This window comes from Cervus canadensis, chromosome 5 (genome assembly GCF_019320065.1).
Source record: "Cervus canadensis isolate Bull #8, Minnesota chromosome 5, ASM1932006v1, whole genome shotgun sequence".
Classification (NCBI taxonomy): Eukaryota; Metazoa; Chordata; class Mammalia; order Artiodactyla; family Cervidae; genus Cervus; species Cervus canadensis.
This window is the reverse complement of record NC_057390.1, coordinates 28,555,708-28,583,654: the sequence shown is the minus strand read 5'-3', so window position 1 is coordinate 28,583,654 and position 27,947 is coordinate 28,555,708. Positions and strand designations below refer to the sequence as shown.

At 43.4% G+C, this 27,947-nt stretch overlaps 1 long non-coding RNA gene across 1 annotated transcript; it reads right to left on the bottom strand.

Moving 5' to 3' along the window:
- Nucleotides 1-7,329: 7,329 nt before the first annotated feature.
- On the bottom strand, nt 7,330-16,168 carry LOC122441280. The gene is made up of 4 exons (XR_006269314.1): nt 16,065-16,168; nt 15,808-15,872; nt 14,855-14,987; nt 7,330-7,437 (listed from the first exon to the last, which is right to left on the bottom strand). It is a non-coding gene; the product is annotated as an uncharacterized LOC122441280 (long non-coding RNA).
- Between the last annotated feature and the right edge of the window lie 11,779 nt (nt 16,169-27,947).

The following is a 27,947-nucleotide window of genomic DNA, read 5'->3' as shown; positions in this document are numbered from 1 at the left end:
CCACGAAATCTTCATTAGAAGTGATCTGTCCCTTCCCTGGGCCCCAAACCTATATTTCACCACCCTAGCCAAGTGGGGTTAGTTCTTAACTGGACCCATCCTAGTTCATATGAGATATGAATTTTGGCTCAAAACAATGGTTTGCCGCTGCTGTGGCTTTCTCCCCTGGAGTTTGGCACTGGGACTAGAGTGCTTAGAAGGAAGTAGGAATGGGAATTTCAATGAAAACAACAGGGGATTTTCAGGGACCTCTGCCGGACTTGGAACCCTAAAGCGTCCCCACTTTAATCAAGGACAATTCTCCAGCCTTGCCCCTACTCTAGACAAGTACTCTACACGAGCAGGGCAGGGGGGACTTTGGGGTCAAACACGCAGCCACAGTGATCTCCAGCCACAGTGTGCTGCCTCCGAGGACACAGGAACTACTGTTCAACGTGGTGAGTTTGGGCATGTTGTGAGATTGCCAAGTGACACAGCAGTGAGCTGAAGGCTGAACATGGCAGAAGAAAGGGACCCAGCTTGGGGCCCTTGGCCAACTCCGTCTAATCAGAACAGTCAGGCCTGGATGTACACATCTTGAAATCAGGTGTGAATTAGCTGTGAAATTAGGTGTGAATCACTATCCATATGATTTTGACCCTATAGTTTCTACATGGCAATGCCAGTGAGCCCATTGCCCAAGGATGGAGTGTGGAGAATGGGTATACAATATGGATTTGGAGTTGGGGGCTGGGACTTGAGTCTAGACTCTGTCTTTTGCTCAGCTGAGTGACCATAGGGCAGACCTTGACCTTCCCAAGCATCACTGTGGACTTGCATGTTGATGTTTAGCTCTATCCACACAACCCTTTCATTTTTTTTTTTTTTTTTGGAGCATTCTTTATGTGCTAAGCCCTGCATCAAACATTTTATTTTCAGCACCCTCATTGTCCTCACAACAACTCAGGGAGGAAGATATTATTACTATCCCCATCTTAGAGGTGAGCAAACAGAGGATTAAGAGAGAGGTTAAGTAACTTGCCATAAAAGCTATTAATTAAAGGGTAGGTCTGGGATGCTACATCAGGGTTCCTAAGCACTGTGAAATTTTGCGTTTCTGTAAGTGGGAGTAAAAATCTCTCCATCAGTGGTGTCTGAAGAGGAAATAGGATAATCTATATCAAAGAATATTGCAAACTGTAAAGCATTATTTTCCATAGGAGAAGACTCAGTTCTTGCTCTCAAGCATTTTCTAATCTGGCTGAGCTGATCCATAAGATCTGCACAGTGCTTACTCAGATGAAACCAGGTTGTCAATTTGTCCAGTGCACACCTTCTTTAAGTGACCCAACTTCTCATCACTAATGGGACAAACAGACATGGTGTGCATGCCTCCTGACACCTTGGCACACACGGGAAGGTTTGCCACACCTTTGTAGTACATCCTTGCCCTAAAACATTTAGCCTGGATCAAATTAGAAAAACCCAGATTGTGGGACATTTCTAAGACAATTTGCTTGGATTCTTCAATGATGCCAATGTCATGAAACAACAATAACAACAAACAAAGACAGGGAGACTGTTCTAGATTAAAGGAAACTAAAGAGACACAATAATTAAGTATACTGTGTAAATCTTGATTGAATCCTGGATTATTTTTTAAAGGCATAAAGAATATATTGGGTTAATTGAAGAAATTTAAATATGTTCTATAAGCTAATATTACTGTATCAATGTTAAATTTCTTAGGTGTGATGATATTGTGCTTATATGAGGAATTACTGTTAGGAATGTCCTGGTTTTCAGTGCTTGGGATGAGGTGTCAGGAATATTTGTGAATTTTAAATGCTTTTGCAAGAAGAAAATGTATATATATGTGCATATATATACACACACACACACACACACACACACACACACAATATATGTATATTTCTTGCACTGCAGGCAAGATTCTTTACCATCTGAGACACCAGGGATGCCCGCATATATATATTCAGTTTGGTAAATCTGGATGAAAGATTTATAGGTTTTCCTGCATTATCCTTTCATCTTTTCTCTAGGTTTGAAAATTTCCCAGTAAAAATTGAGAAGTTGAGCAAATAGGTTTAATAGTGAGGGCTAGTAACTTGCCATAAAACCTATGAATTAAAGGGCACATCTGGGGCCTAAAGCCTATTACAGCGCTAAGTGGAAATAGCTATTTAAAGAAACCTGGAGAATCCCAGGGACAGAGGAGCCTGGTGGGCCCCATCTATGGGATTGCAAGGAGTTGGACATGACTGAAGCGACTTAACAGCAGCAGCAGAGCTGAACACCTTTATCATATAAAAAATATCTTCATCAAGCTTATTTATTTGTTGGCTCCACATTTTAATCAATGGGGCAGCTTAGGAAGGGGCCCACATGGCTGCAGGGTCTAAGGCAGCGTCTCCACTCTTTTACGGGGTTAACTCTTCTATTTTGTTGTTCAGCGGGGCTGCTTTTCCTTTGGCCACTATGTAGTCAAAATAGTTTCCTGCCCCAGCCTTCAGGTTCCTAGGAGACAAGGCTCAACACCCTCACAGAACCTGGGCATCCTCCGTAGCCCCATGGTTTCCATGGTTCTAAGAAAGCCCAGCCTTACCCACAGGAGGGACAAAACAGCCGGAAGAGGACCTTCAGCCACCTCTCCTGGGAGCCACTATCAGAGTCATCTAGGATATTTGTTTAAAATGCCTCATACCTGGGACTTCCCTGGTGGTCCAGTGGTTAAGAATCTGTGCTTCTACTGAAGCAGGTATGGGTTTGATCCCTGGTCTGAGAACTAAGATCATGCATTCCAGTGTGGCAAACCCCTCCCCCAAAACAAAAAACAAGCCCCATAGCTATAGGACCAGGGCCTGGGAACCCTCAGTTTAACCAGCACCCCAGGTAATACTGCAGTGCACTGAAGTTGGAGATCCAACAGCCTAGACTAAAACCAAGACCTCTAAAGCTAGCATTTAAGACCTAAAACAATTTGGCGGCCCTTAGTCCCAAGTATTAGCCTACCCGCCAGCCAGGCTGAAGGGTTCCCTAAACTGCCCTCTAGTCTGGGCCTTGGTGCACCCGCAGTTCCCTGGAATCCTTCTACTCTCCCCTCAATCCAGGTGATGCCGATTCAGATTCGAGACCCACCTATTCTCAGAACACCTCAGCCCATGCATGGCCCCGAGGGTTGCTTGCTCCCTTTCTCTGATTTCATTCAATGTGAAATTGGTCTAATTTCACATTAATACTGAGTCTAATACTTTATTCAACACTCTCTGCTGTGGCTTAGACTTGCTTTGGTTAATGTCATCCCTCTACCAACCTGTGAAATTCTCGAGTGCAGGGATGTCATCTTTATGTCTTGTCTCACATCCTCCTCAGTTCATGGGACAAGGTTAAAGTCCCAGGTAACTCCTCAGAACCAGGTTGCTAATAATCAAAGTGAGGAAAATTTGGGAGAAGAATGGTATAAAACAGAGGCTGTAGGGGAGAGAGGGGAGGGAGAAGATGGGCTCTGGCCGCAGTAGCTGTTGTGCAGGGCATGGGACACTTCTGTTGAGTCTGGGATTCCAGGCTCTGTGGATAGGTATTGTTAGGGTGACCGTCCCTCCCCTCCCCCATAACTACTTGCATTTGGGGCTGGGTTGCTTTGGGGGTCTCTGGCCCCTTGTGACAATTTGCATCCACAAATTTACATAGAAGTTAAGTGACAGAGCTTTCTGAGAGGAGGCAAGGCCTGGCCACCTTGCCGTATTCCTCCTTTGTTGTTCAGAGTCACCGTGGTGGACCCGGGCCTGGAAGTGTAGGCCGTGGAGCCAGGCTGCAGAACAGTATGGCTGCGCCCTGAGTATCTAAGCTTCTCCTCGGGGCTCACAGTAATAGCAGTCCCCTAGCTCCTAGGTGACCTACAGGGGATTCCTCCGCAGACATCTGCCCAGCTCTGCTAGAAGCAGTTGAGACCAGCAAGGAGGGCTGTGTGGGCAGGGGTGACCTTGGATAGTTTATGGTAAATATACATGGGACTTCCCTTGTTGGCCCAGAAAGGGGAAAGCCTGCCACATTCACGCTGTTCCCAGACCCCCTTAGGCTTTTCCCTCTGTGTGGACCGCCCTCTCCCCTGGGCCAAGCTTGGTACACCCCCTGGGGAGACCTGGCTGGACTCCCCAGGGAGGAGGCTTGGGGGGAGACCTACTTGAAGGCCTCTGAGAGCAGCTCTGTCTCCTGAGTAAAATGGTCACCATGACTATCTCCCAGGGTTGTGCAAGAGGAAAACCAGAGCATATTCAAGCCAAACAAAGGGCTTGAAATTGCTTCTTTACTCCTGTTTCCCTACATTTCGTCAATAAGGCTGGTAACCCCCAAGCCCCCGTTCTGGGGAGCACCTCAACCAGCCGTTCCCTTGCTGACGGTGCTGAGGGGATGTCACCCCAGCAGAGGGACGGCTCTATGCCGTTTGGGATGCTCCTCAGCCTCAAGTCCCGGCTCTGACAAAGGATATACTCAGTCTTGCGGCCGAGGCACCCAAGGCCTAGCGGCCGATGAAAGCAGAGCTGCAAAATAGCAGTCTTTGGAGGACGGCAAGGTCAGTGACCCCGTGAAACCGAAGCGCAGTTTGGAGGTTTGGATGGAGAGAGCCAGGAAGCGCTGGTAATGGAGGAAAAGTGAAAAGAGAAAAATCAATGGTGCGGGAAGCTTTCCTCACATCCTTCAAAAGGCTGCAGGGGGAAGTGGGGGAGGGCGAGCGGAGCTGGGAATGGATTAGCTGCCAGATCGCGTTACCAAGGGAGCTGTGCAGCCCAGGTGCCCTGAGGCCTCTCGGGAGACGGCAGATAATTACGGATGGGTCCCTGGTTTGGTACAGCTCCGTCTCCAGGATGGGGATGGAACATATGACCCCTTCAAGGTCCCCTTATCTATACCCAAGCAGGTTACTGCAGGACAAAGAGAATTCAGGCGGCTGTCATATAATTAGTCCTGTTGTGTGCTTCCTTTGGCGTTTAAGAAAATCTCCCATGAAAGTCCTAAGTGCTCAAAATCACAATGAATTTGGGGATTTCACTACCCTTCCCCCCAGCCATCTTTTATTTAAAACAATAAAAACTCCGAGCTCCTGACATCTTGATGACAGAGGCTTGATGGGCAACAAGAACAGGATCTTTAGTTTTCATTTGATATGTCTGTTTCTCCTTGGTTAAGGGAGGGTGGGGTATGTTGGAATATTTATGGGGAGCATTTAGATGAGGCTCTTAATTTGAAAGAATGTGAGAATTAATGCTTGAGTTTAATCGGAGCCTGAATCATCACAGATAGATTTGTACCCTCTTCTCCTTAATCAATTTCACCCTAATTAATTCTTTCTGTGGCTCAGTCTTGTTACATTAGATAGTCTGCTGATTATTTCCACAATCAAGAGATTGTGTATTCATGCATTTTTAATAAGGGATGACTGCATCCTTTTTCATAAATGATCCTGCTGGTTGGCAGTTGCAGCAGCTAAAATAATTATAGAGCAGATTACTTATTTTAAAGCATTGTTTGCTGTCATATTCATCTTAGGTGACAATTTGGAAGAGCTCTGTAGGCTGCTGTAATCGGGCAGAGGAGCTGGATATTTAATGTGGCAATTTTCAATGTCAAGTGCTGTTTATTCATAGGTCAATGCCTTTAAAAAAATAATAAACACAGGGGTAATTTGGTCCTGCTGGCTGATGAAACCATTCTAATTCTGTGCTTAGTTTAAAACCTTGACTCTTAGAAGGACCTACTTCTGAAGACTACCAGGCACCTTTTACCTTCAACCATGACTGGTCCAAATATGGTTGCTCATGTCTGGTTATGACTTACATGAAGGGGTAGTCTTGTATCAGACCCTGCAATCTAGAAGGCTTGAAGCAGGGAACACTGTAATTTGAAAGCCGTGGGTGTTTTCTGTTTAGCAAGATGACAAAGGGAAATCTACATGAGGGAAAAGACTGCTTTTTATTTTGGAAAAAACACCGAACTTTTTGATCATGCGAAGGAAAGCTTGGTGCTTTTCTAGAGTGGACAGGTTGAGACAAGAGGAGAGCGATGCCTGTGCATACTAATAGAGAAGGCTGTCTTCCCAGTGGGCAGACAGAGCCACCACTCAGGGCAGAATTTATTCCAGGGGTCACGTGGTAGAGAAGAGGCTTTCCTCTTCTTTGAGGGAAAACAGAGTTGGGGCCTGAACTCCAGGCAGAGGAGATCTGGCCAAGGGCCCTCCTGCCTGTGAGAACTGAGTTAACCCAGCAGGCTGATGGTGGCCTAAGGCAGTTGGGGCCAGGGGTGGTGGTGGTAAGAGGTGGTGGGGGGGGGGGGTGGGGACATGCAGGGCACCCCAGGTCATGGGTCAGTGGACTCCAGGAGAGTTTGTAGACAATCTTCAACTTCTTTGTTTTTCTTCTGTAATTTTAATTCTCTTTTGTCAACCTCAAGCCTTCAGCAGTTTTCTTAACCTTACAACCTTAAGAAAAATAACAGAAGAGCCTGTGTCTACATTTGTCACAAAGGTGGGGCTAGAGAATGTGATTTTCCTTTTGATCCCCTCCTTAAAGGCTGTTCAAGAAGGCTTGGTAGTCCCAGAGCCCACATCAGGGGCCTCAGATTGGCCCTGAGGAAGGTGGAGGTTCATAGGATCCAGGGGATGATAGAGGCTCAGGTTGAGGCCTTGCTCAGGTGGCAGGTGCAGAAGTGGGAAGGGACAGACCTCCTTCCCTGTATCCTGGAGAGAGAGACCTTCAAAAGGAGAAAGTACAGCTTGCAAATTACCTGGCACGGGTTGTTGGCTAGCGGCCATCTGGGCTGCCCTTAATATATACTGCAATTGGCTAGAGTCTCAGAGGTTGTCCTGCCCTCCCTGCTCTCCACACCAGCTGTTCAGGGAAATTGCCAAACTGTAGCAACCTCCAGCTCATTTCCTAGGAACACCACTGCCAGCTGCTCTGTGGAGCTCAGAGCCAGCAACTAGAGGTGTTACTGAACCTTAGGTCATAACTTCCACCCCTACTGCAGATGAGGAAACTGACCAATTCTGGGGTCATCACTATCTACAGTGAAATGATCAAAAGAGGTGAGCTGCCCCCACCCCAGGTCTCTCACTTCACTGGTAGGGAAACTGGGTTCAGAGAGGTAACATGACTTGTTCAAGGTTACTCTATTGATCAGGGACAGGTTTGTGGTTTGGGTCCCAGGTCCCCCAACCCCTAATTCAAAGCTCTTTCTAGACATCTCATTCCTCATGTGAATTTATTTCTCACTGGAGAAAAGCGGGTGGGCTCCAGACATCCAGCCAGCTGGCCCTTTATTGACCAGATCACCAAACACTTGTTTTGTCCTTCCAATCTCCAATGCTCCTTCAGGAGTCTTAAGGATACCTCCTTTGATCATTTTACTACAGAGAGTACTGGCAGTTTTCAGTTTTCTTACCTGTAATATGGAGATAATAATAAGAAAGGTGATCATTAATTGAGTTAATTCCATGTAAAGAACTCAGAACAGTGTGGGGTACATAATAAGTGCTCAAAAAGAGGATGTATGTGAGCTCAACTCACTTCGTTATGTATGAAAGGCTGTGTCTGAAGGTGGCTGGAATCCAATGAGAGTCAAACTTGAGTGAGGACAGTGTTCTGAGCCCAGCACTCATCAATCAGTTGGTGGTCCTAGAAGCTATTAATAGGAGAGGAACAGCAAGACCCTTATAGCTCCCAGTCACCTGCCCTGGTCAACCAACACACAGGGAAGCCCAGCCCCAAGGCTGCGGATGCAGGAGGAGAGAGAGAGCAGACGGTGATGCACGTAACACTTCCTATCAAGCCCCCTTGAGCTCTAGGCTCACTTACCGGTTCAGTTCTGCAACTTCTGTCCCGCGTTTCATAACCGGGGAGCCTTAGTCAGTGTGCAGGACCCCAGAGAGGTAAAGGTTTAGGGTGGAAATGGAAGAGGGTAGAGGACCTCCATTTCCTCAGACCAGTGGGAACCTCCAGGCTACATGCAGGGAACTCATCTTGTTTATTTTCTCCCGTATTCTTTGTTCCCCTTCCTGTCCTTTCCTTCATTCTCTGCCTTCCTCTAATATTAAGTCCCTCACTCCTCGCATCCCAACCGTAGAGCTCACCACAGAAAATAAGTCAGACTGAAGTGAGGGGGCCAGTTGAGGAGATCCTCTCACACCCTGGGGTGGGGGTCAAACCTGGTTTGACCCCTTCACCAGGGTGAGTAAATCCTTCGGAATGAGTGTGTAAAGTGGACTGGAAAACAAAGGAGATCTGCCAAGGAAGCCTGAAGCCCAGGGCTGAGCTCTAGAACCCCTGTAGATGGCTAGCTTTTAGCCCCAGCTCTGGTGGTGCTGGAGCACCTGTGAGGCAGGTCTCAACTCTGACCTTTGCTCTAAGCTCTCTCAGCCAGGGTTGGGGGGCGATGGGGAGGGGCGGGTTGCAGGTGCTTTTCAAGGGAGTCCAAAGATCCAGCTTGGCTGTGTGAACTGAGGTGAGCCTTAGCCACTTTGAACTTCAGTGTCCTTATTTGTAAAATGAGGAAAATACCCACCTCCTGGCTCTGACTGAGATAATATATGCCAGTGTTCTGCAAACTGTGAAGTTCAATACTGAGGGTAGTTATGAATACTTTTAATGATTAAAAAAAGCATCATTATCTTTTTCAGCTCCTCTTCATACAGTGCATAGGTGCTCAATAAGTAATCGTGATGTTGTGATTTATAATAAAAAAATATAGATTTTGTATTCTTCCTTTTTTGGGCTAAGAACTCCTAAAATTCTTGAAATTTCCTAAGTTATTAGAGTGATAAAGGTGTCTTTTGTTATTCATAACAAACCTCTTTCAACCACTTTTGAGTTTATGCTAGTGTGGTGACTTTCAGAAAACAGGTAGGTGACCTAGTTGCCAGGGACACCAGTCATGATTTGAAGGCTTTCAGCTCCCCTTCCACCTCTAGGGAAGATTAAAGTCAATGATCAATGATTTAATCAATTGTGCCTGTATAATGAAGACTCTATGAGACCCAAAAATACAGGGTCCAGAGACAATTCAGGTTGGTGAACAGGTAAAGATTCAGGAGAATGGCCCAGAGGCTCTGTACCCCTTCTCTGTGTCTTGCCCTGTGTATCTTTTCCATCTGTCTGTTCCTGAGTTACATCCTTTTATATTAAACCGAAGATCTAGTACGTAAAATGTTTTCCTGAGTTCTGTGAGCCTCTCTAGGAAATGAATCAAGCCTGAGGATGGGGTTGTGGGAATTTATGATCTATATAGCTGGTCATTCAGCATCACAGTGACAACCTGGACTTGCAGCTGGTGTCTGAAGAGGGGATGGGGGGCAATCTTGTTGGACTGAGCCCTTAACCTGTGGGATCTGATGCTTTTTCTAGGAAAATAGTTTCAGAATTCAATTACATTTTAGGACACCCTCCTGGTGTCACAGAATTGTTTTTATAATCTTATATGTGTGTGTGTGTGTGTGTGTGTGTGTGTGTGTGTGTATTTGAAGCATAGTTAATTTATAAAGTTGTGTTAGTTTCAGGTATATGACATAGTAATTCAGTATTTTTTGGTGTGTATATATATATATATATGTATGTATTTTTTTTGTGTATATATATATATATATGTATGTATGTATGTATTCTTTTTCAGATTCTTGTCCCTTATAGGAGTATACTGCTATGCAGTAGGTCCTTATTGGTTCTATTTTATATATAGTAGTGTGTATATGTTAATCCCAAACTCATAATTTATCCTTCTCCCCTCCTCCAGAATTGTTTGATGTGTGAAAAACCCATACATCTGGTGTCAGAAGTGTAACGGTGTTGTAGTGGAGTATTGAGAGTATAAGAGACGTGCAGGAGGAATGCATCTGATGATGTCAGTTTTTTCTATATGAAGCTTGCATTGGTCAGCTTAGACAAAATTATGCTGCATAACAGGCAATCTCAGTCATACAGGGTTATTTCTCACTCATCTTACTGTTCATTATTCAACTTTGTTCCATGTCTTCTTCATTCTTAGACTTGGGCTGTGGAGCTAGGACCTCTCTGGGGCGTGTTTACCTTCTGGGAGAGGAAAAGAACAGTGAGGAATTACTCAATGGCTTTCACAGCTTTTGGATATGATGTACATCACTTCCCACTGGGAAATGAAGCCATATTCAACTCTAACTTTGGTGGAATAGGAAGTATACTCTTCCTATAGGGAAGAGCATCAGGGAAGGACAGTGTAGGGGTGGTAGAAATATTCTTAAACAAATAATAATCTACCAATGAAGCAGCTTCATATTTTGAATATAGTATAGCTTTAAATGGCTTGCCTGATGGCTCAGATGGTAAAGAATCCCAAGGAAAGGCAATGCCAAAGAATGCTCAAACTACCACACAATTGAACACATCTCACACGCTGATAAAGTAGTGCTCAAAATTCTCCAAGCCAGTCTCCAGCAATACGTGAACCGTGAAATTCCAGATGTTCAAGCTGGATTTTAAAATGGCAGAGGAACCAGAGATCAAATTGCCAACATCCCTGGATCATCAAAAAAGCAAGAGAGTTCCAGAAAAACATCTATTTCTGCTTTATTGACTATGCCAAAGCCTTTGACTATGTGGATCACAATAAACTGTGAAAAATTATGAAAGAGATGGGAATACCAGACCACCTGACCTGCCTCTTGAGAAATCTGTATGCAGGTCAGGAAGCAACAGTTAGAACTGAACATGGAACAATACACTGGTTCCAAATAGGGAAAGGAGGAGTATGTCAAGGCTGTATATTGTCACCCTGTTTATTTAACTTATATGCAGAGTACATCATGAGAAATGCTGGGCTGGAAGAAGCACAAGCTGGAATCAAGATTGCTGGGAGAAATATCAATAACCTCAGATATGTAGATGACACCACCCTTATAGCAAAAAGTGAAGAAGAACTAAAGAGCCTCTTGATGAAAGTGAAAGAGGAGAGTAAAAAAGTTGGCTTAAAGCTCAACATTCAGAAAACTAAGATATCATGGCATCTGGTTCCATCACTTCATGGCATATAGATGGGGAAACAGTGAAAACAGTGGCTGACCTTATTTTGGAGGGCTCCAAAATCACTGCAGGTGGTGATTGCAGCCATGAAATTAAAAGAAGCTTACTCCTTGGAAGGAAAGTTATGACTAACCTAGACAGCATATTAAAAAGCAGAGATACTACTTCATCAACAATGGTCTATCTAGTCAAGGCTATTGTGTTTCCAGTAGTCATGTATGGATGTGAGAATTGGACTATAAAGAAAGCTGAGCACCAAAGAATTGATGCTTTTGAACTGTGGTGTTGGAGAAGACTTTTGAGAGTTCCTTGGACTGAAAAGATCCAACCAGTCCATCCTAAAGGAGATCAGTCCTGGGTGTTCATTGGAAGGACTGATGCTGAAGCTGAAACTCCAATACTTTGGCCACCTGATGCGAAGAACTGACTCATTTGAAAAGACCCTGATGCTGGGAAAGATTGAGGGCAGGAGGAGAAGGGGACGACAGAGGATGAGATGGTTAGATGGCATCACCGACTCAATGGACATGAGTTTGAGTAAACTCTGGGAGTTGGTGTTGGACAGGGGGGCCTGGTGTGCTGTAGTTCATGGGGTCACAAAGAGTCGGATATGACTGAGCAACTGAACTGAACTGAACTACCTGAATTGTAGGAGAACCAAGTTCAATCCCTGAGTCGGGAAGATCACCTGGAGAAGGGAATGGCTACCCACTCCAGTATTCTTGCCTGGGAAAATCCTATGGACAGAGGAGCCTGGCGGGTTACAGTCTATGGGTCGCAGAGTTGGACATGACTGAGGGACTATTGCACACATAGCTTTAAATATACTAATGTTTATGTAATAATAAACTATGTATTGTTGATTTTACTATACATTAAATCCATATGACTTTTGTCTGTCTACCCACGTTTTGCCTAATCTTCAGTTCCCACATTGTCTCGCCTTCTCCGTGCAGCCTTCTTTACTGATCACAGCATTTATTGCCTCTGCAGTGTACCCCGCCACTCTTGCCAGCCTTTACTGGCTGCTGTTCTGTCTTATCTCTTGTAGTAGATAGGGAGTCTTGAAAATAGGGACTCCGTTGCACTTTCCACTGGGGATCTCAATCTGTTTAAGGAAAATAGTAAGTTCTTAAGAAGTCAAGTTGAGTACTTTAGTATGGAATTTCACTTTTAGGGCGTAGTCTTCTGTGCTAACATGATATGATTCCCATTTTGACAGATGGGAAAATTGAGGCTTCAAGAAGTTTAGTGCACAGTCACGATTGGGACTGGCCTCCCTGACTCCTGAGACCACCCCAGCACTCTTACCACCCCAGCTGCCTTTCACTGCTCCATGGTCTGCATGACTAAAGCACATTTAATCTTTATGAATAATTTTTGAGACCCATGTTCAGGACTGTCCGTGATCTGTATCATTGAGGTAAGATAAATGGCATCCACTGGAAGGTCAGCTGCTGAGTATATTGGGTTAAAGGAGCTAAGAAAGTAAATCACTCAGTAAGTGAACTTCGAAAGGCCAAGGTATTAAACTCCAAGTCAACCAGGATTTAATTTACTTGTTACCGAGGCAAATTCCATTTTTACTGCATGCTAAAAAAGCCTGAGCTCTGTTGCCAAGATTCAAAAGAAATCTTAGTGGTCATTTTACCCTCCATTGGTAAGAAAATGGAGACTGTCAAATTCAGGAAGCCTAGAAGAAAGAGAATAAAGGAGAGAATACAGAGCACTTCTCCCCTCCCTTGGTCTGTCATCTCTCTTTTCAGGACAGATGGAATCACCTCATCTTCCTCATCTGGATCTTGGTGCTCTGGGAACAGAGATCTCTTCCTGTGGCCAGCATCCCCTTTGGATAGCCAGTTACTTTGGGCTAGAAGGTGGAAAACTCAGCATTTCTGCATATGTCAAGCTCAATAGAGGAGCCCCTCTGCCTCTCTAGAGCCCTCAATTCCTTACCTTTGCTCATCCCAGACTTCTCTTGCTTATTCTCTTTAACTAGCAAGGCCACTGTCAACTACACATGTGTCCAGTTCACTTAGACTAGAAGTCACTCAGAAAGCTTCTTTTCCCCCTGGAATTCCCTCTTCAGCTCTCAGAATCAGGCCATATTCCATGCTTGCTCCAACATCTCATGTAAAGACTACTTGTTTCAGGAAGGATGCCAGGCTTGGATTCATCTGGATGCCCTCATTCCAGGTTTCCACCCCAGTTCAGGACAATTACAAAGAGCTATGTACATGGGATCTACTTAACATCAGCATGGCACAGGGAAAGGGCGCCAGTTGGAGGAGTCAGTGGACTAGGGATCTAACCTTACTCTTACAGGTGCTGGAAGTGTAGCTTTAGGCCAGTCTCCTGACATCACTAGGCTCAGTCTTTCTTATCTACAAATATGAAAAGAGTGCCTACCTCACTGACCTCTTCCAGCAGTTTGTGATATTCAAGAGGGTTGATATGTTCATTCATTGAATAAACTCTTACTGAGCAGGTATCATCTGCTAGATCCTATGGATACAGCTGTGGATAAGAGGAGCTCAGTTCTCTCTCTCTTTCTTTTTTTTTTAAAATTTATTTTATTTATTATTTATTTTTTGCTGTGCTGGCTTGTCGTTGCTGTGTGCAGGCTTTCTCTAGCTGTAGGAAGTGAGGGCTACTCTTACTTGTGGTGAGTGGGGCTATACTTTGTTGCAGGGCATGGGTTTCTCGTCTCAGTGGCTTCTCTTGCTGTGGAATGAGAAGAATGGTGACATCGTGTCAGAAGAAGAGCATGGAGGATGGGATGTATTCTTGCAGCCATTTTTTTTGGTTATTTTTTGTTTTATTTGGTCATACCGTGCGGCATGTGGGATCTTAATTCCCTGGCCAGGGATTGAACCTGTACCCCATGCAGTGTAAGCACAGAGTATTAACCACTGGACTGCCAGGGAAGTCCCATGACAGCCATTTTTGCAAAGTACAGCTTGGTCCATTGTGATAACATGTAAATGCTCCGGTGAGGGCTGGGCAAATGGGAAATGGTCAGCCAGTGTTAACTGTTTGCTGTTAGGTGCTTTGATGGAAAATCATGTGATTTCTGATGACTCTTAGAAAGTCCAAAACATTATGCAAATGTGAGGGATTGGTCTTTTTATTCTGTATTCCATGGTACCTTTTATTTTCCTTTAAGGCCATTTTAGCTTCAAGTTTCCTAAGAGCAGAGACCACACCTTCTTAGCTTTCCTGGATTATTTCACACTTTGATTTATTACCAGAAAATATGAGCTCCCTTACTGATTGTATAGATGAGATATAAAGGAGATGTAAGATTGGCCTGTGAGAATAAAACTAGAAAATCAACACATAATGGATGCAGTTGTGGTGTGTTTTATGTATTTATTTATTATGCTGCTGCTTAGTTGCTCAGTCATGGCCAATTCTTTGTGACCCAATGGGCTGTAGCCTGCCGGGCTCCTCTGTCCATGGGATTTTCCCAGGCAAGAATACTGGAGTGGGTTGCCATTTCCTTCTCCAGGGGATCTTCCTGACGCAAGGATTGAAACCCTTGTCTTTTACTTGGCAGGTCTCCTGCTTGGCAGGTGAATTTTTTACCACTGAGCTATTTTTAGTTATTTATGTATGTATACATATACATATATATTAAATATAAATGTATACATATTGCAAACCACCCCAAACCCAGTGGCATAGAAGAATGGTCATTTGTTCAGAATTTTAGGCAGGCAGGAATTTGGGTAGGGCTTGGCTGGGACACTCATCTTTGCTTTATCTGGTGTCAGCCATGGCATCTTAAGAATCAAGATGGCCTCACTCACATGCCTGGGTGCTGGCTGTCCACTGGGGCACCTTGGTTCTTTCCTATGTGGCTTCTTATCCTCCAGGGTCTCTTTCTCGCTGTATGACCTCCCCAACAGGTTAGCTCAGATTTCTTTCCATGGAAACTGTCTCCTAGAAGTCAAAAATGGAAGTAAAAAATATGGCATATGACAGCAGTGGGCATCTGGACCCCCACCAGTTACCAGGCACTGTTCTAACAGCTTTATGTGGACCATTATGCAGGTGGGCAAACTGAGGCAGAGTTTAAACATTAATAACTTGCCTGGAGTTGTGCAGATCATTCATGTGCCCAGAGCCATGCCTGTGGGTCATTCCTGTGCTCTACTGCTGTTTTTTTTAATTTTAATTAAAAAAAATTATTTATTTTTTAATTGAAGGATAATTGCTTTACAGAATTTTGTTGTTTTCTGTCAAACATCAACAAATTTTTATGTTTTTAAATTATGAAAGTAATTTAAAAATGCTTGTAACACATTTACAGGAGACTTGGAAAATACAGAACAAGATTATATATAATTTCACTATATACTACAATTATTTAAGTAGATAAATTAAGCTTTTTAGTTGGAGCTTCAATATCAAACTCTCAAAAATTAATGGAATAAATATACAGAGAAGTAGAAGGATATAGTAGACTTGAAAAGCACTGTGAACCAATTCAATATAATTAAGATTTATATAATATTCACACAACAATAGGATACAAATCCTATTCAAGTTCCCATAGACTGTAAAGGAGACTAGGAGACATAAACTAGGAGACACTGGAACATACTCAGGGACATAAAACAAGGTACAAAAATTTCATCATCTAAAGGTATTGAAATCATACAGAATCTGTTCTCTTATCACTGTGGAATTATGTTAGAAATCAATATCTAAAGATATTTGAAAATAACCCACACATTTTAAAGTGCAGTGTGACACTTACCAAGAGAGATCTTCAACTTAGCCATCGAAAGGTTCAATAAAGTTAGACTGAAAAAAACACAGAGGCTGTTGGCAAAGAAAGCATTTAAATGAGAAATTAGTATCAAAATGAGAAATTAATATTAAAGATACTTTAAACAAAATTTCATGTACTTGGAAATTAAATGTCCACTTTTACATGATGAGTGTATCTAAGAAGCCATAACAAGGAAAATTAAAAAATATTTGTAAAAGAATAAAAATGAAAAGAGAATTTACCAGAATTTGTTGCCTGCAGCTGAAGCCGCTCAATGCAGTGAAATACAACATGGAGTCCTGAATAAGGTATGAAAACAAATAATGGACACTAGCATAAAATTTTGTGAAATTTGAACAAAGTCTGTACTTTATCTACTGTCATTTCTTAAATTGCTGACAAGGCTCACAGATTGGGCCAGAATAGTCAAAATAATGTGGATAACAGCAATTAAACTAACCGACTATTGAGTGGCTACTTCCAGCACAAGGGGCTTTCCAAAGCTTCTTTACTCCACTGACTCCTTTCCACCCCAGAGCCCCACAAGCTAGCTCTTACTCTCCTTATTTTGTAGACAAAAAAACAGACACAGAGAGGTCAAATTATTTGGATAATTTGCCCAGGCAAGATTTAATGGTAGCGGACTAATTTGCATTAACCAACCTGGAGAAAGGGTGTGTGGATGGCAAGAGCGAGGGGACAGAGCCTCCGGAACTGCCTGTGGGGCGCGGCCTTCATCTACGGGCATCTTGGCCCCGGGCAGGGGGTGGCCTGGGCTGGCAAGAGGCCATTGCTGTCCTCTGCCGGGTCACTGCCTGGGGTCACTTCCTCCTTTGCTGTGGCTCCTTGCTCACCACACAGCCTTCTTCCTGTAACTCACCTTCCTGCACTGGGTGCCTGCAGGGAAAAGGGGCGCCGGCACATAGAGGCGGGGGTTCCAGCCTGCTGGGCGCTTACTCAGGACTCGCATCCTTGCCATTCCCTTTGCCTGAAATGCCTCTGATCTTGGCTCTAAGGAGGTGGCCTTACTTTAGCTAAGTGGCCCTTCTTCCTCATATTCCCCACACCTAACCCTGGTGTTTATCATTCTCTGTTAGCTATTTACAGATTAAAAAAATTAACAGGGACTTTCTTGGTTGTCCAGTGGTTAAGACTGCACTTCCACTGCATGGGGCATGGGTTCAATCCTTGGTCAGGGAAGTAGGATCCCTTGTACCACACAGAGCAGCAGTCCCCCACCAGAAAAAATTAACAGACTCTTGTTTACAGCAGTTTGGGGTTCAAAGCTAAGTGGAACTGAAGGTATGGAACGTTCCCACATAAGCCCTCCCTTCCTGCCCTTCCCATATGCACCAGTGTGACACATTTATTTCCTCAGTATTGACCAAAGTCCATAATTTACATAAGCACTCTTTTTGTTGTACATTTTATGGGTTTTGACAAATTTGTAATGGCATATAGCCAACAGTATAGGATCATTTAGAGTAGTTTTATTGCCCTAAAAATTCTCTGTGCTCTGCCTGTTTTTCCCTGCTTCCCCCAGACTCCTGGCAAACTTTGACCTTTTTACTACAGCCATAGTTTTGCCTCTTCCAGAATGTCATGTGGTTGGAATCATACAATATGTAGCCTTTTCAGATGGACTTCTTTCACTTAGTAATATGCATTTAACTCTCCTCCGTGTCTTTGCATGACTTATTAACACGTTTCTTTTTATTGCTGAATAATACTCTATTGTCTGGATGTACCACAGTTTATTTATCCACTCCCCTTTGGAAGAACATCTTGGTTGCTTCCAAGTTTGGGCAGTTATGAATAAAGCTGCTGTAAATTTTGGGTGCAGGCTTTTGTGTGGACCTAAGTTTTCCACTCCTTTGGGTGTGTCTAAGAGCATGTCTAAGAGCATGTTTAGTTTTGTCAGAAACTGGCAAACTGCCTTCCAGAGTGGCTGTTCCATTTTATAATCCCCATCAGCAATGAATGTGAGTTCCTGTTGATCCAGGTCCTCACCAGCACCTCGTGTTGTTATTATTTCTGATTTTGTCCATTCTTAATAGTGGTGTAGAGGTATCTCATTGCTGTTTTAACTCACAGTTCCCTAATGACAGGTGATGTTGGGCCTCTTTTCATATGCTTATTTTCCATCTGCATTTTCTGTGGTGAGGTATCTATTTGTTCAGATTTTTCCTCCAGTTTTTAATTGTATTCATTTTCTTATTACTGAATTTTAAGAGTCCTTTTTTCAACATTTTAGTTAACATTCCTTCTCAGAAATATCTTTTGTAAATATTTTCTCCCAGTCTGTGGCTTATTTTCTGATTCTCTGGATAGATATATTTTTTTTTCTCCCCAACTAAAATATATGTTCTATTAGATTAGAGACTTTTATTTATAGGTATTCATTAAATATTATAAATAAGGGAAGAAAGAAGAATGAATTAGCATTTTGATCTGTGTACCAGTGTTTTATTACTCTGGTTGAAGTTAATCTACCCCTAAAAGAGAATCCACCCTCAGCCTGTTGACAACATCAAGTTTTGGAGCCTGATGAGGGAGAGTCTCAGACCTTGGGAAATTCATCAAGGTTTGCTATGGCCTTGGAAACCCTCCTGGGCACCAGCTGGCCTCTTCCCTTGGCACGACCCTCTTTCTTGTTATACAGCTTCTTTCTATCATCAGCAGATTGTATTTCTTATTGGTGATGATGGGTTTTCAAAACTGAGACCCTCTCCCGACTATTTTCCCTTCTACAAAGGAGTGCATAGTTGTGTCCAGTTTTGCCAGTCCTGTGTCAAAGAGTTCCTAAGGTCCTGCCCCAAAGGGACCACCAGCACTGTTGTGGGGTTGTTTGTATGTAGCTCACTTGCCACTGGCCACTTTACTCTCCCCAGTTTCTTTTCTTTTTAAAAAAAAAAAAATTATTTATTATGGCTCTGCTGGGTCTTCATTGCTGTGTAAACTTTTCTCCGGTTGCAGCTAGTTGGGGCCACTCTCATGGCGCACAGGCTTCTCATTGCAGTGGCTTCTCTTGTTGCAGTGCACAGGCTCTAAGGCGAGCAGGCTTCAGTAGTTGCAGCATATGTGTTCAGTAGTTGCAGTAGTTCAGTAGTTATGGTTCATGGGCTCAGTTGCTCCAAGGGATGTGGAGCATCCCATGTACATGTGGGATCTTCCTAGATCAGGGATCAAACCCATGTCTCCTGCGTTGGCAGGCAAATTCTTTACCACTGAGCCACCAGGGAAGCCCTCTCTCCAGTTTCTGCCCTTTCACTCCAGCAGCCACTGGACCCTGCTGGGCTGTGGGAGTTGATCTGGACCTGGAATTTCTGTTGCTATATCACCTTCCCAGAAATTAGTGTTCAAGATAGTACGTGCTAATCTCCTCGCAACCCTTGCTGTCTTTGGAGCTGGGAAAAGGTAGATGGAAACAGATGGATATGGTGATAACATTGATAATAGCTAATTTTTTGAGCACTTAACATGTGCTAAGTCCCATGCTGGGTACATAATGAATATTATCTAATGTAATCATCAGAAACTCGATCACACAGGCATGTGTGTGCTTAGTCACTCAGTCGTGTCTGACTCTCTGTGACCCCATGGACTGTAGCCCATCAGGCTCCTCTGTCCATGGGGATTCTCCAGGCATGGAGAAAACCCAGGGGATTCAAACTCAGGTCTCCTGCATTGCAGGCAGATTCTTCCATCTGAGCGACCAGGGAAGCTCACTTATTGCTATTATCATCCCCATGTTTCAGGTGACCAAACTGAGCCACAGAGAGGGTAAGTACTTTTGCCAAAGTCATTCAATAAGCAAATGGCCAAACCAGGATTTCAGCTCAGACCCCGTGCCATGCTTTTGAATACCACACCATGGCCCTCTTGCCTGCTGGAAACAGTATCTTCCTCACAACTCTGCAGAGCACACAGAATTGGCCTTTTGCACCTGTGATTCTGGCTGCCCTGCCTGAACCCTGGAGACTTCCCCAGGGGCACCCCCCGTTCTGGCATCCTCTTCTCTCCAGACTCTGCTGCTCCCCATGGAGCCTCCGTCCTCCCCCAGAAACTTGCAGCTTCGAGGCAAAGGTGCCCTAATCTCCCCCTCCAGTCTTCCTGGAGCTCTTATTCGCAGTACCTTCTCATAAGCCATTCAAGGAGACCTTGCGGGTTCCAAACTACAGCATTTAAAATAGTTTACTGCCTCATAAACAGGACTCCGCAAGGACGCTGCAGGCCTGTGTTGGTTGAAACACTCAGTCCCTGTGTTTTCTGGTTTGGCTTTACCTTTCTCTGCTGCGGTTACTTTCTTATTCCGGGCAGGCTGATTTTGGCAGGGCAAGGTTGATGTGGGGGCTGGCAGAGTGCCCCTCCTGTATTCCCATGTGTGATGAGGCACCAGAGGGATGTTCTTCTTCTCTCCTTCGCTCTGAGTGAGCAGGGTTTATCCAAGGGGATAAAAGACTGGAGAGGGGGCAGGAGAAAGGACTAGGAGACCTACAGAATGCAAGAGTCACATCCTGAGGGTCCTCCACTAGAATGTTTCCCAGGAGATCAGGAGTGGCTAACCATGTACATTAACCTCGAGTCCTCACATCCTCTGGTGTCCCCACCACAAATGAAAAAGTGGAGCCTGGGGAGTGACTGTCTCCAGTTATTATACAGCTAACAAGTGGATCCACTGAAGATGGTTCAAACAAAGAGATTTCACTTCACAAGGCGAGGGCAAGGTTAAGACTGATAAGGCACCTAGACAGGAGCAACCACAAGATGTTCTGAACACCTACAAGCCTAAAAGATCAAGGAGTGGAAAGAGAGGGACCAGAGATGCGTGAGAACTGGACCCATGGAGGTCGACCTAGAATCACAGAGGGACCCAGCCACTGCCAGGACCAGGATTCAAAGCAAGGAAGGAACAGAGAAGAAATACCCCGACTCTCATTTCTCCTGATCTCCCATCTGCCCGGAAGCTCCCATTGGCCAAACCCATCCAGACCCCAGATGATGCAGCCTAAAGGGGTCAGTCAGCCAGGCACACAGCAGGATGGAGGAGGAGGGGACAAGTGTGTGTATGTGTGCAAATGGAGTGCAACCAGCATAGCAGTGCAGCTGGATTTTGAGTCATGAGCTCTTAAGACCCCTTGTCCTTTGCTGTGGTTCTTCGCTGTGGCTGAGATGCCCCTCCACCATGCAGCACTGGATGGATGCACTGGCCTGACTCACCTCTTTATTAATTAGAATGATTCTTCTCCCACTTTTCCCTTCCTCCTTCCCCTTGTAGGAAGGAACCTGTCCCAGAGAATGAAATTGCCTGGGCCCAGGCTTTTGGCCAGCTGGATCCCACCACAGCCCTGACTGCTGATTTCATGGGTTTTTTGTTTACTTGATATTTTGGATTTATGCTTATATGGCTTGGTGATGGATCCTGGAGAACTGCCTCCAGTTTCTAACCGGCCATCTTCCCTTCTCACCCTCCACATGCACCAGTTCAGTATTTCCTCCAAAGTCTTCCATTTCTCTAGATTTTACTGCCTTTACTATGAGTGGTCAGCTGATGGCATTACCACTGCCCTGTTGCTGTTCTGGGCAGGGACTAAAGCTCGGTGAGTGCTCTGATCGCCCAGACCAGAGAGAAGCTGAAGCAATGCTAACTGTCTTGGGTGGTACCCCAAGATCTAGTGCAAGACATGAGGGGTGTAAAACACAAGGGGTGGTTGACTGGAAAGCACTGGAACACTGAAAGGTAATCCCTCTGATATGTAAGAAAGCCACTGTCAGGGCAAGAGGGACGGAGAAAAAAGTTTGTTTTCTACTGTGTCTAATGTGATACCAACAAGGTGTCTGTCTTTTTCTTGCAGCTTCTAGACCTGCTAAACCTGGTTAGTCAGATGTTTGTCCTAAAACACCATTCCTTGAGGCAGTGGGACTTCTGGATATCCCTGTCAGACCTGAATTCTTGACTTCTCACAGACTCCCCTCCACACACCTGCCTGGATGCTGATCTCCAGTGTCTGTCTGTCTGTCTTGCATTTCAATCATCAGCTTTACAAAGGATGATTATGACAGTGACGATCCCAACATTTCCCACACTTGAGCTGCTGTTCCAAGTACTTTATAAAATTTCACAGCACTGTTATCATCCCCACTCCCAGGTGAGGATAGCAGGCTTTAGCGAGATCACATGATTTGGCCAAGATCATAGCTCAGTTGGTAAAGAATCTGCCTGCAATGCAGGAAACCCTGGTTTGATTTCTGGTCAGAAAGATATGCTGGAGAAAGAATAGGCTACCCACTCCAATATTCTCGGGCTTCCCTTGTAGCTCAGCTGGTAAAGAGTCCGCCTGCAATGTGGGAGACCTGAGTTCAATCCCTGGGTTGGGAAGATCCCCTGGAGAAGGGAAAGGCTACCCACTCCAGTATTCTGGCTAGAGAATTCCATGGACTGTACAGTCCATGGGGTCACAAAGAGTTGGACATGACTGAGTGACTTTCACTTCACCAGTAAGTCTTACATAGATCCTGAATCCAAGCCTAGAGAAGCCTCCAGGGCCCACATCTAGCCATGACCCTGTATTGCCTATTGATGACAGAGGGTGGGTTTTTCTTTCTTCCATCTACTTTGTAAAGGCTTTATTAAATTATAATTGATATACAATTAACTATACATATTTAACAATACAAACTGATGAGTCCTGACATATGTATACAACCATGAAACCATTGCTATAATCAAGATAATGAATATGTCTATCACTTCCCGAAGCATCCTATGCTCCTTTGTAATCCACCCTTCACTCCCCCCAACCTTGTTCCTAGGCAACCAATTTTCTGCTTTCCATCTGTATAGATTAATTTGCATTTTCTAGAATTTTATATATGGAAACAGACAGCATGTTGTTTTTTTCTTTTTTTTGGTCTGACTTCTTTCAGCATAATTATCTTGAGGTTCATCCATGTTATTGCATGTGTCAATTCCTTCTTATTGCTGAATAATGTTCCCCTCTACACTATACTATATTTGTTCATACATTCGCCTCTTGATGGACATTTGAATTCCTTCCAATTTTTGAGGATTAGAAATAAAACTATTAAGAAAGCTCAGGTACAAGTCTTTTGTGGACATATGCTTGTATTTCTACAGGGTAAGTACCTAGAGGTTGAATGGCTAGATCTCATAGTAGATATATATTTAATATTATAAGACATGGCCAAACTATTTTCCAAAGCACTTGTGCTGCTTTAAATCCCTCCCAGCAGTGCATGAGGAGTTCTAGTTGCTCCACTTTCTTGCCAACATTTGGTATAGTTTGTTTTTTTAATTTTAGCCATTCTAGTAGGTATATAGTTTCTCACTGTGGTTTTAATTTACATTTTCCTGATGACTAGTTATGTTAGGCATCTTTTCAGGTCTTATTTGCCATCTGTTTATCTATTTTAGTGATATGTCCTTTCAGATGTTTTGCTCATTTTAAAAAAGATTGGATTGTTTGTCATCTTATTGAGTTGTAAATGTTCTTTATATATTCTAGAACATGTCCTTTGTCAGATAAGGTTTTGCTACTTTTCATATGCAACCTTTTCATTTTTATAACAGTCTTTTTTAAAGACTGAAAGTTTTATTTTTCATTTTTCATGGAAGTATAGAACTATACTTCCATTCACTCTAGTATTCTTGCCTGGAGAATTCCATGGACAGAGAAGCCTGGTGGGCTACGAGTTTGTGGGGTCACAGAGGGCAGACACGCTGAGTGACTAACACATACATAGTTGAGTAACAATGTTGTTAATTTCTGGTGTCCAGCAAAGTGATTCAGTTATACATATATCCATTCTTTTTCATATTCCTTTCCACTATAGTTTATTCTGAGATATTGAATATAGTTCCCTGTGCTATACAGTAGGACCTTGTTGTCCATCTATTTTATATCTAGTAGATTGTATCTGTTAATCCCAAACTCCTGATTTATCCCTCTCCCACCCCATTTCCCCTTGGTAATCGTAAACTTGTTTTCTATGTCTGTGAGTCTGTTTCTGCTTTGTAAATAAGTTCATTTGTATCATGTTTTATATTCCACATGTAAATTATATTATATGATATTTGCCTTTCTCTGTCTGGCTTACTTCACTTAGTATGATAACCTCTAGATCCATCCATGTGCTGCAAATAGCATTATTTAATTAATTTTTGTGACTAATATTCCATTGTATATATATGCCATATCTTCTCTATCCATTCATCTATGGATGTACATTTAGGTTGCTTCTATGTCTTGGCTATTGTTAATCGTACTGCAATGAACATTGGGGTGCATATATCTTTTTGAGTTATGATTTTGTCTGGATGTATGTCCAGGAGTGGGATTGTTGAATCATACGGTAGTTCTGTTTTTAGTTTTTTAAGGAAACTCCATAGTGACTGTATCAGTTTACATTCCCATCAGCATGTATGAGGGTTCCCTTTCAAAGAACAAAAGTTTTGAATTTTCTTTCACACTTTGTGGGGTTTTTCCCTCTGGCAATTATTTGAAGAGAAGCTATCTCTTTTGTTATTATGATTATTGTGGTAAAATATATACATAACACTAAAGTTCCTATTTTGACTAATTTTAAGTATACAGTTCAGTGACATTAAGTACATAACACTGTTATAGTTTGTATTTTTTTCAATCCTTTTGAAGAATTTTTGGCAAACTCAAGCTCACTAAGATTTCCTCCTGTGTTTTCTCTGAAAGATTTCACAGCTTTAGTCCTTACAGATCAATCTGAAGTTAAATTGTATGTATGAAATGGTCAAGGTTCATTTTTGTATAGGGTTAAACACTTGTTCCTGCACCATTTGTTGAAAAAACAATCCTTTTTCCATTGAATTACATTGACACTTTTGTCAAAAATCAATGGTTTGTTTTTGACCATTTTCCTGGTTTGTTTTTCACTCTAACTCTGGACAAGGTGCCATCTGATTTTCACATACTGTCTTCCTGTATAGACTCCCTCACTCGTCACTCTGCACTGATCTGGCTCTGACCTTCCCTCCACACTGCTTGATAGATGTCTAGTGGTATTTTCCAGATATGACCTAATTCTTGCCTGCCCCCTAAACTGCAGTCAGCCTTGCTGCAGCCTCTGTTGTCTGGGCTTAGTGCCCAGCACCTGGGTCCTGCTGTTGCCCACAGTCCTGGCACCATCAGAGTCCTGGAGGGTGAGGGCTGCAGATGGGCCCAGCTCAGGGCCCAGAGAGCACAGCAGGCTTTGCCAGCCAGTTATTCAGGAAACCCTGATATGGGAGCCTAGAGATCCAACCCTTATAGCAAAAGCACAACTACCAGGTCTTCTCAAGACTTCCCTGGTCATTGCATGCATGCTTGCTAAGTCACTTCAGTTGTGTCCAATTCTTTGCAACCCTATGGACTGTAGCCCAACAGACTCCTCTGTCCATGGGATTCTCTAGGCAAGAGTACCAAAGTGGGTTGCAATGCCCTCCTCCAGGGCATCTTCCAGACCCAGGCATTGAACCTGCATCTCTTACATCTCCTGCAATGGTAAGCAGGTTCTTTACCACTAGTGCTACCTGGGAAGCCCCCACTGGTCATTGAGGGCCCATTAAAACCAAAAATAAGATATTGCAGAAAGAAATATTGATGGATAAAACTGAACAAGGGGAATGCAAAGCCCTTCTCCCACAAGGAAAGGAAACCTTATTAAACCTACCTATTCAAGGATAGCACCATGGAGCCCTTCTAACCTTATAAGGACCACAGTGGTGATTTTTGTCTAATCAGCCATTATGCCTTTTGAACAAAACTGGAGAAAACCTTGGGGATGACTTCCCTACATTGTTCAGGCTTCTTTACTAACCTGGAAGACAGGGAGAGTGGCTTAAGTTTGTGGAGAGACATCACTCTGTATCCCTCAGGGTGGACCCAGGGATGTTGATCTCAGCAGTGACTGTGCAGCTTGCCTCCCGGCCTGTTCATGGAAGAGTCTGCAAGAGGGACTTCTGGAAGGATTTTGTTTTGAATTCAGTTAAAAGGAGACACTGCACAGAACATCCAAATCAAAGGTAAGGCTTTATCATGTGGCAAAAACGTTTTCCACAAGGAATAAAGAATCCCTGTTGTCAGCACATGTTCAGGGGAGCATTTGAGGGAGGCTGTATCTTAGCACACATATCCCTCCATTCTTCACAGGCTGGAAAGGCAGACACCATGAATGAACATGTCTTGCATGGGCGCTGGGCTGAGTCGTTTCTCCAGCCACTAGCCACGCTTAGACTCTTGCCTTTGTGAGCCAACAGCTCTAGTCTGGGAGGTGGTCAGATGCGAAGCGAGAGTTTTATTTTAGTGTTGTCCTACCTTGTTCATTCAGGGATGACCCCACTGACACCAAGTCCCAACCCGGGTGGAGGGGAACCACCTCTGGCAGGAAATCACATGGTCCACTTCCCTGGAGATGCACACAGCCTGCTTTGCTTGTGGACAGAGAGTAGCTGGATGTGACTGAGGTCATAGAATGAAGGAAGGAAGTAGGCATGAATTAGCATCACCATATACTCATTTGCCACCTGGCTGTGGGTCTTGTCCTGGAAAAATTAAACTAGTGCTCTTTTCCAGCTTGCTTGTGAGCAGAGATAGATCAAAGAGGCTTATGCTGGTGGTTGACTCTGACATTCTGGGATGTTAGGGACTTTCATCTCTTCTCAGGCTGTCACTTCCCCAACAATAAGTGCTGTGAGTACCAGCAGGGAGAGGCAATCTTCACTGCTCTGGGAAGTGGTAAGGGTATGAAAACTGATGGAAGAGTTTTTCACGGTAAGTAAAGTCTAATTAAACATGAAGCATTTTATAAACAATATGATCATCAGGGGGTTAATATCCAAAATATAAACAGCTCATACAACTCAACATCAAAAAAAAAAAAAAAACCAACCCCAAACAATCCAATTTAAAAAATGGGTAGAAGACCTGAACAGACATTTCCCCAAAGAAAATATACAGATGGCCAGCAGATACATGAAAAGATGCTCAGCATCAGTAATCACCAGAAAAGTGCAAATCAAAAGCACGATGATGTATCACCTCATACCCGTCAGAGTGACTATCATTAAAAAGACCACAAATAACAAATGTTGGGGAAGATATGGATTAAAGGGAACTTGTACACTGTTGGTGGGAATGTCAGTTGGTACAGCCACTGTGGAAAACAGTATGGTGGTTCATCAAAAAACTAAAAATAGAACTACTGTATGATCCAGAAGTTCCAATCCTGGATATATATCCAAAGAAAATGAAAACATGAATTCAAAAGATATTTGCATCCCAGTGTTGAAAAGATATATGCTTCCCAGTGTTTATTTACAAGGGCCAAGATATGGAAGCAATCTAAGTGTCCATCAATGGATGAATGGACAAGGAGGATGTGGTACACACCACACACACACACATACACAATGGACTACTACTCAACCATTAAAAAGAGTGAAAATTTGCCATTTGCAACAACATGGATAGACTTGGAGGAAAGTATGCTTAGTCAGGCAGAGAAAGACAAATACTATATAATATCACATGTGGAATCTAAAAGATAAAACTAGTAACAAAAAAACAAAAAAGAAACATGCTCACAGATACAGAGAACAAACTAGTGGTTATCAGTGCAGAGAGGGAAGAGGCAAGGAGCAAGACGGGAAGGAGACTAAGAAGTTCAAACTACTATGTAGGAAATAAATAAGCTACAAGAATATATTGCACAACACAATGCATATAGCTAATAGTTTATAGTAACAATAAATGGATTATAATCTTTAAAAATGCTAAATCACTATGTTGTACACCTGAAACCTATATAATAACTGTAAATCAACTATACTGCAATAAAACAAGCAAATATAAGTATGAAAAAAAGAAGCATTTTAGGACACACTTCCCTGTGTGCCCAAGTTTTTGACCAGACTCACTGGTAGGCAGATTAAACTGAGGCTTCTGTGTTTGAAATCAAATGATATTATAAGAAAAACACATCTTTGGAGTCAGATACATCTGGGTTTAAATCCTCGCCCCACAGCATCATCTGAGCAGGTTTGGGAGGTCACTTACCTTTGTTGTAATCTGTTAAGTGAAATAATACACAAC